The sequence below is a fragment of the Protopterus annectens genome, chromosome 5.part0 (assembly GCF_019279795.1).
Source record: "Protopterus annectens isolate FY-2018-M chromosome 5.part0, PAN1.0, whole genome shotgun sequence".
In the NCBI taxonomy this organism is placed as follows: Eukaryota; Metazoa; Chordata; order Ceratodontiformes; family Protopteridae; genus Protopterus; species Protopterus annectens.
In genome coordinates this window covers 500,722,770-500,738,484 of record NC_056735.1, presented here as the reverse complement: position 1 = coordinate 500,738,484, position 15,715 = coordinate 500,722,770, and positions in this window count along the sequence as shown.

Below are 15,715 nucleotides of genomic sequence, written 5' to 3'. Positions count from 1 at the left end.
GTGATGGGAGTGAGGGGCTGATGCTGGATTACCCATTCTGGGCAATGGAAGGCCCACAAAGGCTCACTGCAACAGCAGTGTTAAGTGCTTGGTGAGCTCTATGATGCAAGCAGTATACTGCTTGGCCGAGAGGTTGCATCTTCCAAAGGAACCAATTGCAGACCCCAGAAGGCTACAGCAGAGTGACATGGATAGTTTGCACTCCACAGCATCATCAGTATGATACTGCCCCAACATCTTTGGTCTCCTGACTGGCCCTAGGCATGGTCTGGATTGAATCTAGAAAGGCTGTAGTGGTTCTAGTAGATCTTGAGAATGAGGAGAGGAACTGGTGGCAGCTGATGGTCAGCAATGAGGACAAATAATAATAATAATAATAATAATAATAATAATAATAATAAGAAGAATAATGAAGTAAAGCAGCAGTTCCTCACCTATCTTTGCCACTGAACTGGCCTTTACATTCTGAAAATAAGTAAGATTATTGTAAATAATCCTGAAAGCCTGAAATTTAGAAAGTTGCTACCCGAATGGGATTGAATTCTGAAAATGGTTAATATCCATCCATCCATCTATTGATTATCTATCCGACCATCCATCCCAACATCCAGCTAGCTAGCCATTCATCCAGCAAGCCATTTGTTCATCCAGTAATTGTAATTCCTGCTTATCCAGTACAGTTTCTTGTATAGTCAGAGTTTATATGTGATAGTGCATAAGGCAGGACACAAGGCATACTCACACTCACATTGCAGATACCTAGGAGCGTGGTATATAAATCTACATGTTAATGAAACATGTATAAATATAAATCCTCTGTCAAAATCCATTCATATACAGACTGGGTATTCAAGATCAGCAGAGAAGACACACTAGTGAACCAGGCTCTTTGAGACTGAAAATCCAACCAATGCAATACTGTGTCAGTTAGGTGGAAAATCCATTTCTCATCTTAAAGTAATACTAAGACACAGGGCAGAGTTCCATTTCTAATGGATAACAGTCAACTGACCAAAAGGTTTCTGTGTAATGGAATTATCAAATACCGGATTAATCAAATACTAGATGTTTTTTTTTTTTTTTTCAAAAAGCTTTTTATTGACTATTTAGTAATACAATATGACAAAAAAAAATACACCATGAAAAATGATCATACCATATAATAATAAAATTTGGAAGTTGTATGAGTTCACTTTGTTGATAAAAGTATATAATCCATTTCGTGTGAGTAAAACCTTATATAACTATATACAATATTTACAAAAGTTAACCAAAATGCAAAACACTGTTTAAATACATGTGCTACTATCAAAGACAATTGTGAAAGACAGTTATGAATACCTCAAATTATGTTATAAATTTATAACAATAGAAATGAAAAAGGATTTATAGACAGTTGATAATGAGTAAGACTTTTTCTAATACTTTGTTGATAAGGGCCAATTTTTTGGGACTTTTCACCAATATTTTCTGTGCAGAAATATATGAGTAAGCCAAGGATTGGAAATTCTCCCAATTTAGTTTGGAGCGATCAAGCCAGTTTTTGGTGATATAAAACTTTATAAGCATGCATATGTATATTATTACTTGTATATCTAACCTAGAAAGAGATATTTGGGGATATGAAGGATTGCTAGTTCCCATGATAAAGTGGATTTCTGACACCCCATTTTCTGCAGACGAACCTTCTACGAGGTCCAAAGTTTATGTGTGTGATGACAAGACCATATAATATGCATAAGATCAGCGTTAGCAAATGAGCAGCATGAGCAAGAAGCGGATTTGCTGGAATTAAATTTATTAAGTTTGTTAGGGGTGTGGTATGCATTATTATTTATCATTAATTGGGTATAATAAAGTTTCTTAAAGGGTGAGAATTTAAGAGTCGCATTGATAGCAGAGATTTTCTGGTTCACATTTAAATGTGAGTTATATTTATCCCGGTATTTAGAAAAAAGACAGTCTGAATTATGAATTATATCCATAAAGAAGCTGTATGATTTAGATAACATTTTCACTGGAAGTGTCAGAGTTTGAATTACCATGTCCAAGTTAATAAAATCCTGATTTATTGGTAGAATATGGGCTTATTTATCAGTGATAAGATCTCTTAGCTGACGGAGAATAGTGATGTATTTAACTCTGACTTCGAATATATTATATAAGCTTGTTAGGGTTACATCTTTATGTTTCAGAATATCCCATATAGTATGATTTTTTATTAGAGGGAAACCTGAGAGGTTGATCATACTATTATTCATTCTAATATTAGGATTTAGGTGAAAGGGTTGTAGTAATTGGAAGGTATCATTTAAATTAATATATTCTAGTAATTCTTGAAAAAGTTTAACCTTTTGTTTTAAGGATTTGGAAATTTTAAGAGTATCCATAATTTTCATAGATAGAAATGGAAGGGTCATCGGATTAAAATTTTTGGTTAAAATATATTGGTGCCACATCTTGATCCAATTAGGGAGATTTTTATAGTTTTCAATACTCACATTAGTAATAGATAATAGTTTATTAGCTGAAATAATTAAATAGTAAAGATGAAAGTTTGGTAAACTTAGACCCCCTTTACTTTTAGGGAGCAGTAGCTTGGAGTATGAGATCCTGACTGATTTAGGAAAGCAGATAAATTTAGTTAGTTCCTTGTGTACCTTAGAGAAAAAAGTTTTGGGAATCATTTGGTCTGTGGAGTTAAATTGGAATATAAGTTTAGGGAGAATATTCATTTTAATTATCGCAGCCTTGGATAGTAGAGAGAAATTAAGTAGTTCCCATCTGCATAGATCAAGAACAATTGACGCCCAAGTTTTTGTTAAGTTGTTTTGGAATGTGGAGAGACCATTATGTTCAAAATGAGCCCCCAAATATTTAATACCATTTGTTATTTGAAAAAAGGATTTAGGGAATAATTGTAAATTGTGAGCATTGGGGTTAATAGGAAAAATATGAGTTTTTTGGGAATTGAAATTGGTAATCCGAAACTTGCGAAAAATCCATAATAGAGCTAGTTAATTTTGTAAGGTCTGAAGTAGGTGTCTGAAAGTATAGTACTAGATCATCCGCAAAGGCTGATAATAGTATTTTGGTATTCATAATTCTGGGTATTCTATGAAAGGAATTTTGTGCTTTATTTAATAACAATGGTTCTATGTATATGTTAAAAAGGAAGGGAGATAATGGGCATCCTTGCCTTGTGCCATTAGTGATCTTGATAGGATTAGAGGTCCTTCTATTAATATATAAGAGAGTAGTAGAATCTTTATATAAAGTTTTAATTAATTCTGTATATACAGTAGGTATATTAAAGTGGTCCATGGTATTAAAAAGAAAATTCCAGTTCACTCTATCAAAAGCTTTCGATGCGTCAAGAATCAGTGCATATATGGGGTTATTTTCTGTCTTGGTAAAATGTATTAGTGTATCTAAAGTCAAAGTGTTGTCCCAAGTGTGTCTTTGAGATATAAAACCAGCTTGATCTGGGGATATTATTGATGGTAATATTTTTTTTAATCTGTCAGCTAAGAGAGAAGCTAGAATTTTTATGTCTATGTTGATTAGAGAAATAGGCCTATAGTTATGTGGATCTGATTTTTCTTTATTATTTTTTAAAATTAGTATAGTTTTTGAAGTGTTCCAATGTAGGTCTGATATACCATTTGTCTCTATGTGTTTATACACCTTGAGAAGAAAGGGAGCTATCAGCTGTTTGAAAGTTTTAAAGAATTCAGCTGTGAAGCCGTCTGGACCAGGGGATTTGCCAAGTTTGAGCCTATCTATAGTGTCTATGATTTCTTGTGTATTTATTGGAGTTATAAGTATGTTTTGTTGTTCTTCATTTAATCTGGGGAATTTAATATTGGATAAGTAACTATCTATACATTCATTAGCCTTAAAGACAGTTTTTTTGTAATACATATCTGTATATAAAGAGGTGAAAAGCTGTAAGATCTCCTCATCAGTACTATATATCCTATTTTCATATTGTATAGGTGTTATTCTAGGTATGGTATTATTGTTTTTAATTATTCTAGCTAAAGTTTTGGAAGGCACTTGCACCCATTCTGAGTAAGTAGCCAACTTTCTTTGTTCTGATATAGAAAGATTATGTTGATGAAGAAGCAGTAATTCTTTTTGAAGTTCTTTATTTAGTTCATAATACAAAGAACTTGGATTCATTTTATGTAGATTTTCAAGGGTTTGAATTTTTTCTTTTAAGAGAAACTCTTTACTATTATACTGCTTTTTAATATAGGAGGCTTTGTTTATTAATATACCTTTCAAGTTTGCCTTACAAGCAGCCCATTGGATGTCATAAGGAATATCTGTTGAGTCAAGATTGTTGTACATTTCTTGAATTATTTCAGTAGTTAATTTCTTAACTTCCTTATTTGAGAGTATGTTATTATTCAATGTCCATGAATTATTCGTATGGTAGCGCAAGATGTTTGGGTCTATGTTAAGTACTAGGGAAATCTTTGAATGGTCAGAGAAAAATCTGGGTTCTAGAGAAAAATTAATTAACAAGTGTGATAAGGAATCAGAAATAAGAAAAAAGTCTATTCTTGACCATGCATTGTAGCATTTCGAATAATATGTGTAAATATCTTTGCTATTTGAATACCCAGTGAGTGATAGGGGATCTATAAGACTCAAATCCAGCATCAAGTCTTCCAGAGCAATGGATGCTTGATAATTATAAGAAGGGGATCTACTAGTGCGATCTATATCTGGGTTAATAACAGAATTCCAATCTCCTCCCACAATGATATAATGATCTTTAAATGATGAAATAATGTTGTATATCTGAATGATGAATAGATGTTGATTATTACAAGGACTGTATAAATTGAGAAATAGGAAAGGTTTACCCATGTTGTGTATATTGGCAGTACAGTAGCACCAGCTTCCCTCAGCATCATATTTCTCATCAATAATACTTCCTTGTAGGTTTTGCTTAATAAGAATGGCCATCCCCTTCGAGTTGGAACTGTTGCCTGCCGCAATTATTCTACTAATCCACTTTTTGTTTCTTTCCTTGTACCATTCTTCTCTAGGCAAATGTGTTTCTTGTATAAAACATATATTGGCTTGGGATTTAAATAACAAATGAAATAATAATGATTTCTTGGCTTTGTTGTGTAGCCCTCTCACATTCCATGAATCAATATTCAAGGGTATTACCATAAATGATTAAAAGTCTATAAAAAGGAAGATAAGTAATAAGTATAATTATGACATGCAATGAGTTTAATATATTCATTTCTATGTATCTAGTGTTTTGCAAAGTAAGAAATTTCAAGAAAACCTTTCTCAATTCCCTGTACCACTCCCTCATACCTAACCCGGTGCCTACCCACCTTTTCCTACCTACAAAGGGAGCATGTATATATCTAAGTAAAGGGTAAGTATTTTCGGTCAACATTATGTTTAAGATAACTGGAGCAAGCTTGCATATTGCCCTAAAAAGGACTATTCCTATAAATAATACAAATGTACATATATACATACCCATGAACAACAAGATGTCAGTCATACTAGAAAATTAATACAAACTATTCACATACTCCATGAGAATCTGTATAAAATTTCAATTAATACAATTACCTTTAACTGGGTATGAAGCATGAAGATATACATATTTCAACACAAAGCCTGTTAATAATTATATAAGCCTAACCATATCAGTCATATTATTTTAACCAAAAGGTGTGTAACTATAATAGTTAGTTCATTTCCTACTGTAACTATATTTGATGAATACCAGAATAGTAAAATCAAAACATCAGGTACTGTAGTCATACATTATTTGAATAACAATTACCCGAACTTAATAGTTTGCTATTATTTAGGTAAACTATATGTAGTAATCAGCTAGCATTACTTAATGTTATTTTTCTAATAATTACAAGTAGCTCTATTTGTAAGTAAATATTAATTTTGAACTGAGTAACTTAAGACATTTAGCTTAAATTTCTATGTTACGTGTATCTTTCACCCTGAATCAATTTTAGCATAACCAGATAAACAAGGAACCAGGCGAAGTCACTAAACACTCCAAAGAGATCAGCTGAATTCATGTGCATATATCCAAGTTGTCTAAATTAAAACTCTGTATAAGTGACTAACTTTGGATAACATCTAACTTGCTTTTTGTAAGAAACAAATCAGATGATACAATAGAATTAGATAGGTATGCGTATCATTGCGAAGTATCACAGTATAGCGTCGGAGCTCCAGGAAAGCTGAACAAGCACACCACAACATCCAGATGTATACATAGATCAGATAATCGACTCTCCGATTCAATTGAATTAGCTTATGTGTAGAAGACAAAGACTATAGCAGACTACTGAGGAAGATATTGTACTTTTGGGCTTACAGGATTCATAAAACTCTACATCAAGGCAACGTCAGAAAATACTGCTTAGACGTCGCAGAGATGTCATCAAGAGAAACCAGCTGGTGTTCATCCAAAATGCTATCATCTCATCATCCACTTTAATCAATGGTTCCCATGTGTCAAGCCTCTGTGATTTAGTTCAAGATGCTCGAACAACTGTACAGATAAAAACACAGAAATAGGAAAAACAGAAGGAGCGAAGTAAGAAACTCAGCAGATCCCTGCACATATCTTCATTCTCCCTAACATTCATATATTTCATATGTCATATATATGCCAAATCCATGCTAATGTCTTTATCTCTGTAAGGGATGTTTCTATTCATATACTGGCTGTTGTTCTTTTCTAATGTTTCTATTCATGTCTGATTCAAATATTGAAAATAATTTTATTTGAATCAGGAGTCTGTAACTGGATTTACATTAAACAAGTGTAGAAAGAAATCTTTTGCTTCATTTATATTGCTTGCTGAATGTTTCTTGTCATTATGGGTAAATAACAGTGTGTTAGGATAACGCATCTGGAACCTAATACCTCGCTTTATAAGGTCCGCACAATATGGGGCAAGTTTTTGTCTGTTCAGCTTTATTTGAGGAGGCAAATCTTGCGAAAAGGTAAGTTTATGTTTATTCCACATAAAATGTTTTTGACTTTTTGCCGCAATTGGAATTCTCTGAGTATCCTGAAAGTTCAATAGTTTAGTGTAAATAATTCGTGGTGTGACAGAATCTTGGCGGGCTCTAAGTGCTCTGTGCGCTCTCTCGATTGTTAGATTTTCTGTATTTCCTTCATTTTTCAATAAAGCCAAAAATATTTGTTTCATTGTTAACAGTAAATTTTGACTTTCATAGGATTCTGGTAAGCCTCTAATAATCACATTATTTTGACGACTTCTCGCCTCAAGATCGAGTATTTTTGCTTGTAACTCTGTAATCATGTTGTTTTTGGAGCGCAAATCTTTATTAATAGATTCAAAGGTTATTTCGTTAGCTTGGTGTTTATTTTCAAGTAAATCAATTCTTTTTGTGATTAAATTAATTGATTTACCAAAACCTGAGAGTTGCTCTGAAAAATCATGTATGGCATTTTGTAGAGGCTGCAATGCTATTTTTAGTTCCTCAAGATGAACGTTTGATTCAGACTTCTCCTTATTACTTACTTTATTACTGTCCATTCCTTGTTTAGTAGTTCTTAAACGCTTAGAGCCAGTGTCTTTTTCAGGAGAGAGCAATGAGGAGTATTTGGCCTTTGTAGTCTGGGTCTCTATGGTATCAGAGTTGCCGGGCATACCTTGGGAGCAAGTGTGGAATCAGGATAAATGTCAGCTGTGAGTGCCTCTTGTGTGCATGTGTCGCCAGACTCCAAGGCCCAGAAAAAGAAGTACTGAGGTTGAATAAAAAATGTACACTTTTTTCCAGTAGAGATATAATTCAAGGGTGATGCTGCTTATTTTAAAGCTTTGCTGCCGAGAAAATACAGTTTAAACAGGCAAAAATGCGGTTTAAATTGGCGGTAATAATAGATTTTAGAGGAGCACTGTGAGACAGGTGTCTTCTAGCCGCAAAATCTTCTTTTCTATTAAATCCCTGACTTTATAAGTGCAGTGTTTAAAATCTGCCCATGATTTCCGACCTTTGTCCCCCTTCATTTTTGCCTTTGTCAAGATTTTTTCCATTTATCTGTTGAGAGATTTGGTTGGTTAGGAAAATGCTGATAAGTTTGTTAATCAGGAGTAAGTATTTTACATCTGTACTACATAACAATCTGATCTGCCCCTATGCATTTGGAATGAAAGCAATAAATTTGTTTTCATATCATATATTATTTTTATTTTTAGACAAAATTATAATTCATTTATTGATTGCTGTTTTGTTCATAGCTGAATGCTAGACTAACTGGCTTAAAGGTCCATTCTAAGACTAGACAGTAACCCAAAACTGAGAATCAAACCTTGTACTCTGTGCTTATAAGGCAACAATTTTAACCATTATGCCAAGCCTCCCGTATAACACTGCACATTCTAGTCTTTGTCTTCTTACTTTTGTTATGCTAGTTTATCTATAACTTGAACACTCTTTGCACTGTTGCATTTTTCTCTAAACCGTTTGTTTGCTTGTTTTGTTACTTTTAATTTGAGAAATGCATAGATGAATTGGGCCAGGGTAATACTTTTCAGCCTTGTCACAGAATACAGAAATATAAACTAAAACAAAAATAAATAGAAATGACTGGTAGCATTAAGAATAGATTTGCTGAGTACAGTTTATTCCAATATATCACAACATCACTATTATTTTTGTGGATCGTCAAGATACCACTTTGAAGTATATGAGAGAAAATGCTAGAATTTGTTTAAATTGCAAAATGATTACAGAATATATGGCAATACTTTGGAATTATGGATTTGCTCTGTTTTGTAAAAAAAAAAAAAAAGTCTTAGGCTGTTTTGAATGATTCTAGAATGGGCTATGCCTATACTTATTATGATATAATGTTCCAAAAGGTAGGCCAATTGACAGTAATTGCTTTGCAGCCCCACTACGGTGAATGCCAGTTAATATGTGTGACTGCAATAAATACAAGGTTTAGAGTCCTTTTATTCATGTACACGTAGTATGTATGCTGCTGATTGATAATGCTCCACTTGAACTGCAATGCACTACAGGTTATAAGGGAAGTTCATTTGGTTATAGGAAGCCATGTTACCTTTTCCATGGATTTACAGTAGGTTTTAATTTATGATGACTACAGTATAAGAGAATATATTTTTATTAAGATAGATTTGTAACCCTGGGATATGTTTGTAGATTAGTATTAGGATAACTGCCCTTGTGGACAATTTTAAGCCTAGCCAGTCATCCCATGTAGGAATCAAACACTGCACCTTATGTCTGTAAGGTGAACACCTTAACCATTAAGCCAAACTCCCACATTAAATGGGATTCTGAAGGAGTGGCTATTAGTAGAACAGAACAATCTGCCAATTAGTGCAGAGGACAAAGGCTATGATCTGATAATGAGCTACTTTCTGAGACACAAGGTTTGATGCCTTCATTTGCCTGTTATGTGGCCCTGAGCAAATCACTTAACCAGGCAATGCTTTGGGGCAATTGGACATTTCTGGCACACTACTTAATTGTCACTTGGACTGCATCGCTAGTATCTACCTATATCTACTAGGAATTAATATTCCTTTTCTAAGATAGGTTTGGCTTCTTAGATAAGAGAGTGCTAGATGATGCTATGAGTTACTTTTAATTGCTGGGTGAAATTTTTTAGACTTTTCTTTATATGGGGTGATAAGTTAAGAAAAGAGTCAATCCAAAACTTGGAGTATTTCAATAAGCAGATAGTCAACAAGCAGTAGACAACAATCCATTTACATTTTTTGTTGTGTATGTATGTGCAGAATTCCATGGCTGTTGAACAGCACAGATTTTGGTTTTGTAAAATTGGTGAAGAATTTCTGTTGCAGAACTGCTTGTTCAAATTGGCAAGGTCTTTCTGCATGTTAATTTATCCCAGGAATATAGACACATATCAACATTCCTATTACTCACGTATTTGCCACAAGATATATACCAGTTGTGCATGATCAAAAAGTGTTGACCTAAATGTCACTTTTGTCATCCAATCCTCACCTATTTGAACCTTGCTCTAAATGCACGAGTCACAGTATATATATGTAACTACTGTCTGTATATTTTAACTGTGGACCTTTTCTCCCCAGGCCTCTGCTGAAAATGGACCTACGTCCAGTCAGACACTCCTGGTCAACAAATTTAAATAAATAAATAAATGTAAATAAATAAATAAATAAAATAAAAAAAAATATATATATATATATATATATATATATATATATATATATATATATATATATATATATATATATATATATATATATATATATGTAAACGTTCCCAAAACACAAGCGGATACCAGCTGCACGGCAAACGAGAGTTGCACCAACTCCAAGTGTTCCAATGATGGTGGAAACAGTAGAGACAATCCAAGCAATCAGTTTAGAAAATATATATATAAAAATATAAAATAGGTAGGCAGTCCGATACTAAAAACTCCTTTATTAGAACATAAAAACGTAAGCGCTTTCGCGACTCAGAGGTCGCTTCATCAGACGTTAACAATTTAAAAACTCGCTTCACTTCCTTTATATAGGTACATCACTTCCTAGCAATACGTCATTTCCTGATATCGCTAGAAGCTTATTATCATCCAATTTCACATAAAATATCAAGGAAATGTAACATAGTGCCCAGCACTATATTAAGACATGGAAAGTTCATTACAGGATTCAGCATGGGCAGATGTCATAACATGAGAAAAAATGAATATATGAACATATGGTAAACAAATGCTTAGACAATGTCTCCTGTACTTCACATGTCATCTAGAGTGTCATTCATTGTCCCAGGCCAGTATCATCCCAAGCGTCATGCCTCATGGAATTTAGAAAGTCATTGTAGCACCCAGGGCATTCAAAAGGTTAATTAATTAACTCTATATTAGAAGACACATTCAGCTGCTGAAATAGGACGACATATTGAGCACACATTCGTAGGTTAACAGATCTTACTATGTATAGAGAATCATTGCGACAAAGTCACACTGCAGTGACAATCCCAGATCATTCCTGTATGCATATATCACAATAACAGGGAATAGCAATCATTCACAGCCCGGATCCAAGGAACATCAATGGATCGTCGATCGTATTCTGTCATGTCGATCTATATGTCTGGCTCATAAGTGAATAAGATGCTATGGAGCATGTCCATTGTTTGTATGCAGTACGACCCATGGGCAAAGGGCATCCAAATGCATGCTGTATCAAATAATACTAAGGGCCTGTATTCGAAACCAGGCTCAATTGTGCTGTGGCAATAGCAAGCAGTGGACTTCTGTATGAGCCGAGCCTGTAAAACCAATCAAGCAAGATGTTACAGCCAAAACGTGACAGTGGGTTAGATGCTATCATATGTATAGCATTGGTAGAGGGCATGAAAAGTCCAAAGATAGTGGTTACATTCTTGACAAAGGGAGTGTCAGTGGTGCTATTTTAGGGGTCTAGCTTTGAGAACAGGTCTTATGGATACAGAGTCATTCAGACCCAAGCACCTGTGTGCGCCCAGTCTAAACATCCATTTGAGCTCCATTTCCTCTGTTAGATTAGTGATATCACCTCCCCTCGATTTAGGATATATCACCTGCAGAACCTGGAATAGAAAACCATGGTGTGTTCCTGATACCAGCATGTGTTTCGAAATCGCACTGTAGGTGTCTCCCCTGGCGAAGGCATAATAGTGGTCTCGTATTCATTCTCTCAATTATACAATTGCACTGTGGCCATTGCTGACACTAAGGACATAATAATGACGACAATGGATGTGGTATCGCTCTTTACCTGTATACCGAACATGGATGGTATACAGATGGTCAAGACCTTGCTGGCAGAGCGTTGGAGTGTGACTGAAACAGACCTGGTATGTCTGCTGCTTGAGCCTGTGCTTGAGAATAACTTGTTTACCTTTAATGATGTCATATATAGGCAGATCACTGGGGCAGCAATGGGCACTAGTTGTGCGAATTCCTACGCAAACCTGGTCATACTAACCTCGAAAAAGGGCATAGCAAAATAAATTTAAAATGGGTGGTGAAAGCCAAACATATTCTGGCTAGGCTTATAAATGCCCTAGGGCAGATAGCCTAGTATGAACCTATGAACCTATATATATATATATATATATATATATATATATATATATATATATATATATATATATATATATATATCTATAGTCTAGGACACATGCTCGACTAGCATATGTCTGAATCACAAAACATCGAACACATACATGAAAGCGCTTAACATCGAAAAGCGCTTCCGTGTATGTGTAGTTCAAAAAAAAATCAACGTTTCTGTAGGAGGACTTCATCCCCCTGCACCCCCCACACCCCCCCTACTTTATTATCCTCACTCTGAGATCACACTACAGTGGGGAAAAGGGAATTTTCCCTTACCCACACTGTAGTCCGATCTATGAAACAGGCACACATACACGAAGTGCTTGTCGATGTTAAGCCCTTTCATGTATGTGTGTTCGATGTTTTGTGATTCAGACATATGCTAGTCGAGCATGTGTCCGGATCCCATAGATATATACATATATATATATATATATATATATATATATATATATATATATATATATATATACATGTGTGTGTGTGTGTGTGTGTGTGTGTGTGTGTGTGTATATACATGTATATATATATATATATATATATATATATATATATATATATATATATATATTTATATACACACACACATATATATATATATATATATATATATATATATATATATATATACTGTACATTCAACCTAATAGCCATCATTTGTTAAGAATAAACTAACACTACCCAAAGTAACTCCTTTTACCTAAAACAGCTCTGTAGATTATGAATATGATGTTACTTAAAAAGCAGAATAAAAAAGGAAAAACAATGCATCCAATCACAAAACAATATTTATAGCTAACTAGAATTTATCCCACATAATGTAACCAGATAAAGTTAAACTACCTAAAAATAAGTAAATCAAACAAGCAAAAAAATCTTAATATAACCTCCAGTTTATTAAAAAATAATACAAAAAAAATTACCTGACACACTAAAGTAAAGATACTGATGGTTGTGAGACCTGAAATATGTTGCAAGTTCTTAAGTAATAGTGCCTTCTTTAATGCACACAAACACTGGTAGAACATATAGGGTACTTGTAAGCCTTCCAGTATGATTTATGTTAATTTTTATGAAAGCTGTTCTAAACAGGAAAGACAGGGAGAAATCTACAATAAAGAGTCCAAGACCATTTGAATTCAATAAGAGGGAAAACAATATAATAATTTGTTTATATACTTAATTTTTTGTAATTAAGTTTTTTTTTTATTTATGTGTTTTAGTTATTTAATTATTTTATTTATTTAATTATTTGTTTGTTTATTTATTGGAGAAAGTATGCTTAGACAGCAGTGATGGGTACATTGAACTTGAACTTAAGTTAAATGTCAGAGAAATGAATTGGTATCTTGAATAGGCTGGCAATACGTCCACTTAATTAAACCATGAATGAGGCTAAAACTGATCATTCGTAAATATTGCACTCCCATGGTTAACAAACTTAAGCAAGTAACCTCTTAATTAACTATGTAACTAAAATGTAAATGAGTAAAGTCATATCTATGAACCTTGCATTAAATGTCAGAATGCTGAAGTATCACTTCAAATGCTAAGTAATATGTGGGTGTTGTTTGCATATCTGTGATTAATTGACTGTTTTAGTTTTGATGAAAGCATTTATGCAGCATATTTAAAAATGTTTTAATGCGTGATAAATTCCTTTACTGTTATGGCCTGAATGCATTTATGTTTTTTTTCTTTTTAATTCAGCTAGTTTGTCTTTTCAGTATCCCATTGCCTCTATTTTGATTTTACGGGAACACAGGAAAATAGGAACAATAGTAGGCAAGCTATTACAGGACACAAGCTGCCTTACCATATACAAGTTCAGACAAAGTTATTGTCTCCCTTTTCAAGCTGCTAATACTGTATAACATCTAAACTGATCAGGGCTGCAGCTGTTAACCATGGTGTAATTTTGGGTCAACCTTCCAGTCATTAAAACTAGTGTCGAATAACTTATTCCATTGGCTGGAAACTCACTGAATTCGGATCATATCCCTCCTGTGAGCCTTGTTTATGTGTTGGCATGCATTTACTTCCCTAGAGTGGGTATTTGTAAAACCACTGGTTTGATGAAGAAATAGAAGGTCAAGTAGGGTCTTTCATGGCTCAAAACACAGTGATGTCAGGCTATTCTTTAGGCTATTGAGGGTAAAGGAGAAGCATGCTAATTTGGGATGGAGGAAGGATTTAAGGCCTTTAAATTATACATATATTTATTTTTTGTTGTTAGATAATATTGGGGCTTTTCTAACTGAGTGATATGTTTTGATTTATACCTTCTACAGAGATTGTATTCAATGAAGGGTCAAAAAAGGAAAGAGTACTTTAGTAGGATAACTGCTTAGGATCTTGAAGATATTTCTTTGGACACTAATTGGGCCATTGGGTTTTTTGACTATGGTGGAAGCATGATCCTTGAATGAGAAATAGTTACCCATAAAGGTACACAGGTCTCTTATGTTCCTGAAAAAATTTAACATTTGTACCATTTGAGAAGGCAGAGTCCTGATATGCTGCTCTTTTTGCAATTAACTTCAGAACTTTTCCATTAACCCAGGCATGCACATGATGCAGCCCTTGCTGGAGCTAGTTAGCATCTGTGGATGAGTGGATACTAGTCCCCAATTTCCTGTCTTCAGCAAAATCAGTCAGCCATGATTCTATGATATTGACTCAGAAGTCTTTAAAATAAATGCCAAATAAGAGAATCCTAACATTTATCCTGTGATACCTCACTAGTTTCAATTTACCTTCAGTTGCTGGACAGTCAATTTCCAGTCCACAGGAGACAAAGGGGTTTACTTAACAGATTGTCTAATTTTTCACTAGTACAAGTATGGGAATAATGTCAAAAACTCTTGTCCATGTCAAGATAAATAGTGTGTACTAAAAGACCACTTTCTACAGCCTCTACAATCCTTTCAAAGTATCTTACAAGGTTCAGAGAAAGGGCCTGTTTTTGCTAACAAACAAACAAACAGCAATGAGAACAGTTATGATGTTCATCATAGTGATCACTGCTGTAGTAGCCTTAGCTATATGGGTTATATCCTGTATAGGATGTAAAAGCCAGCCAGCTTCCAAAGCTTCAGAGCAACTTCCACATGTCCAAACCATCAGTTAGCTCAAGATGAGTGGATTAAAATGATTCAATGGATTTGGGTACCAAGCCCTTCAGAGCTTTCCTGACCTTGAAAAGTATGCTCCTCTGAGACTTTTGAAGATAGATGATTGGCTTGTGCTGTTCCTTTGTTGGGCAGATAACTTCCCTTTAGGGGACAAAAAATCTTCCATTAAAAAAAAAAAAATGTTTGTTTAAAAAACTTTCTTATTCAGGAGAGTTATTTTAAAGCTGGAAGCCTGAGTTTTAATGGACTATCATGAGACTGCATTATACTTTTAAATGAGAGCACTCTTTTCCTGTCAGTTTAAAAGTTTTTTTAAAGTAATTGAAACCCCTTTTTTTCTGTGGAGAAATTGCATATATTTTATTTTTGGGGCTGGCAACGTGTTTTAAAGTGCTTTTTCCTGTGT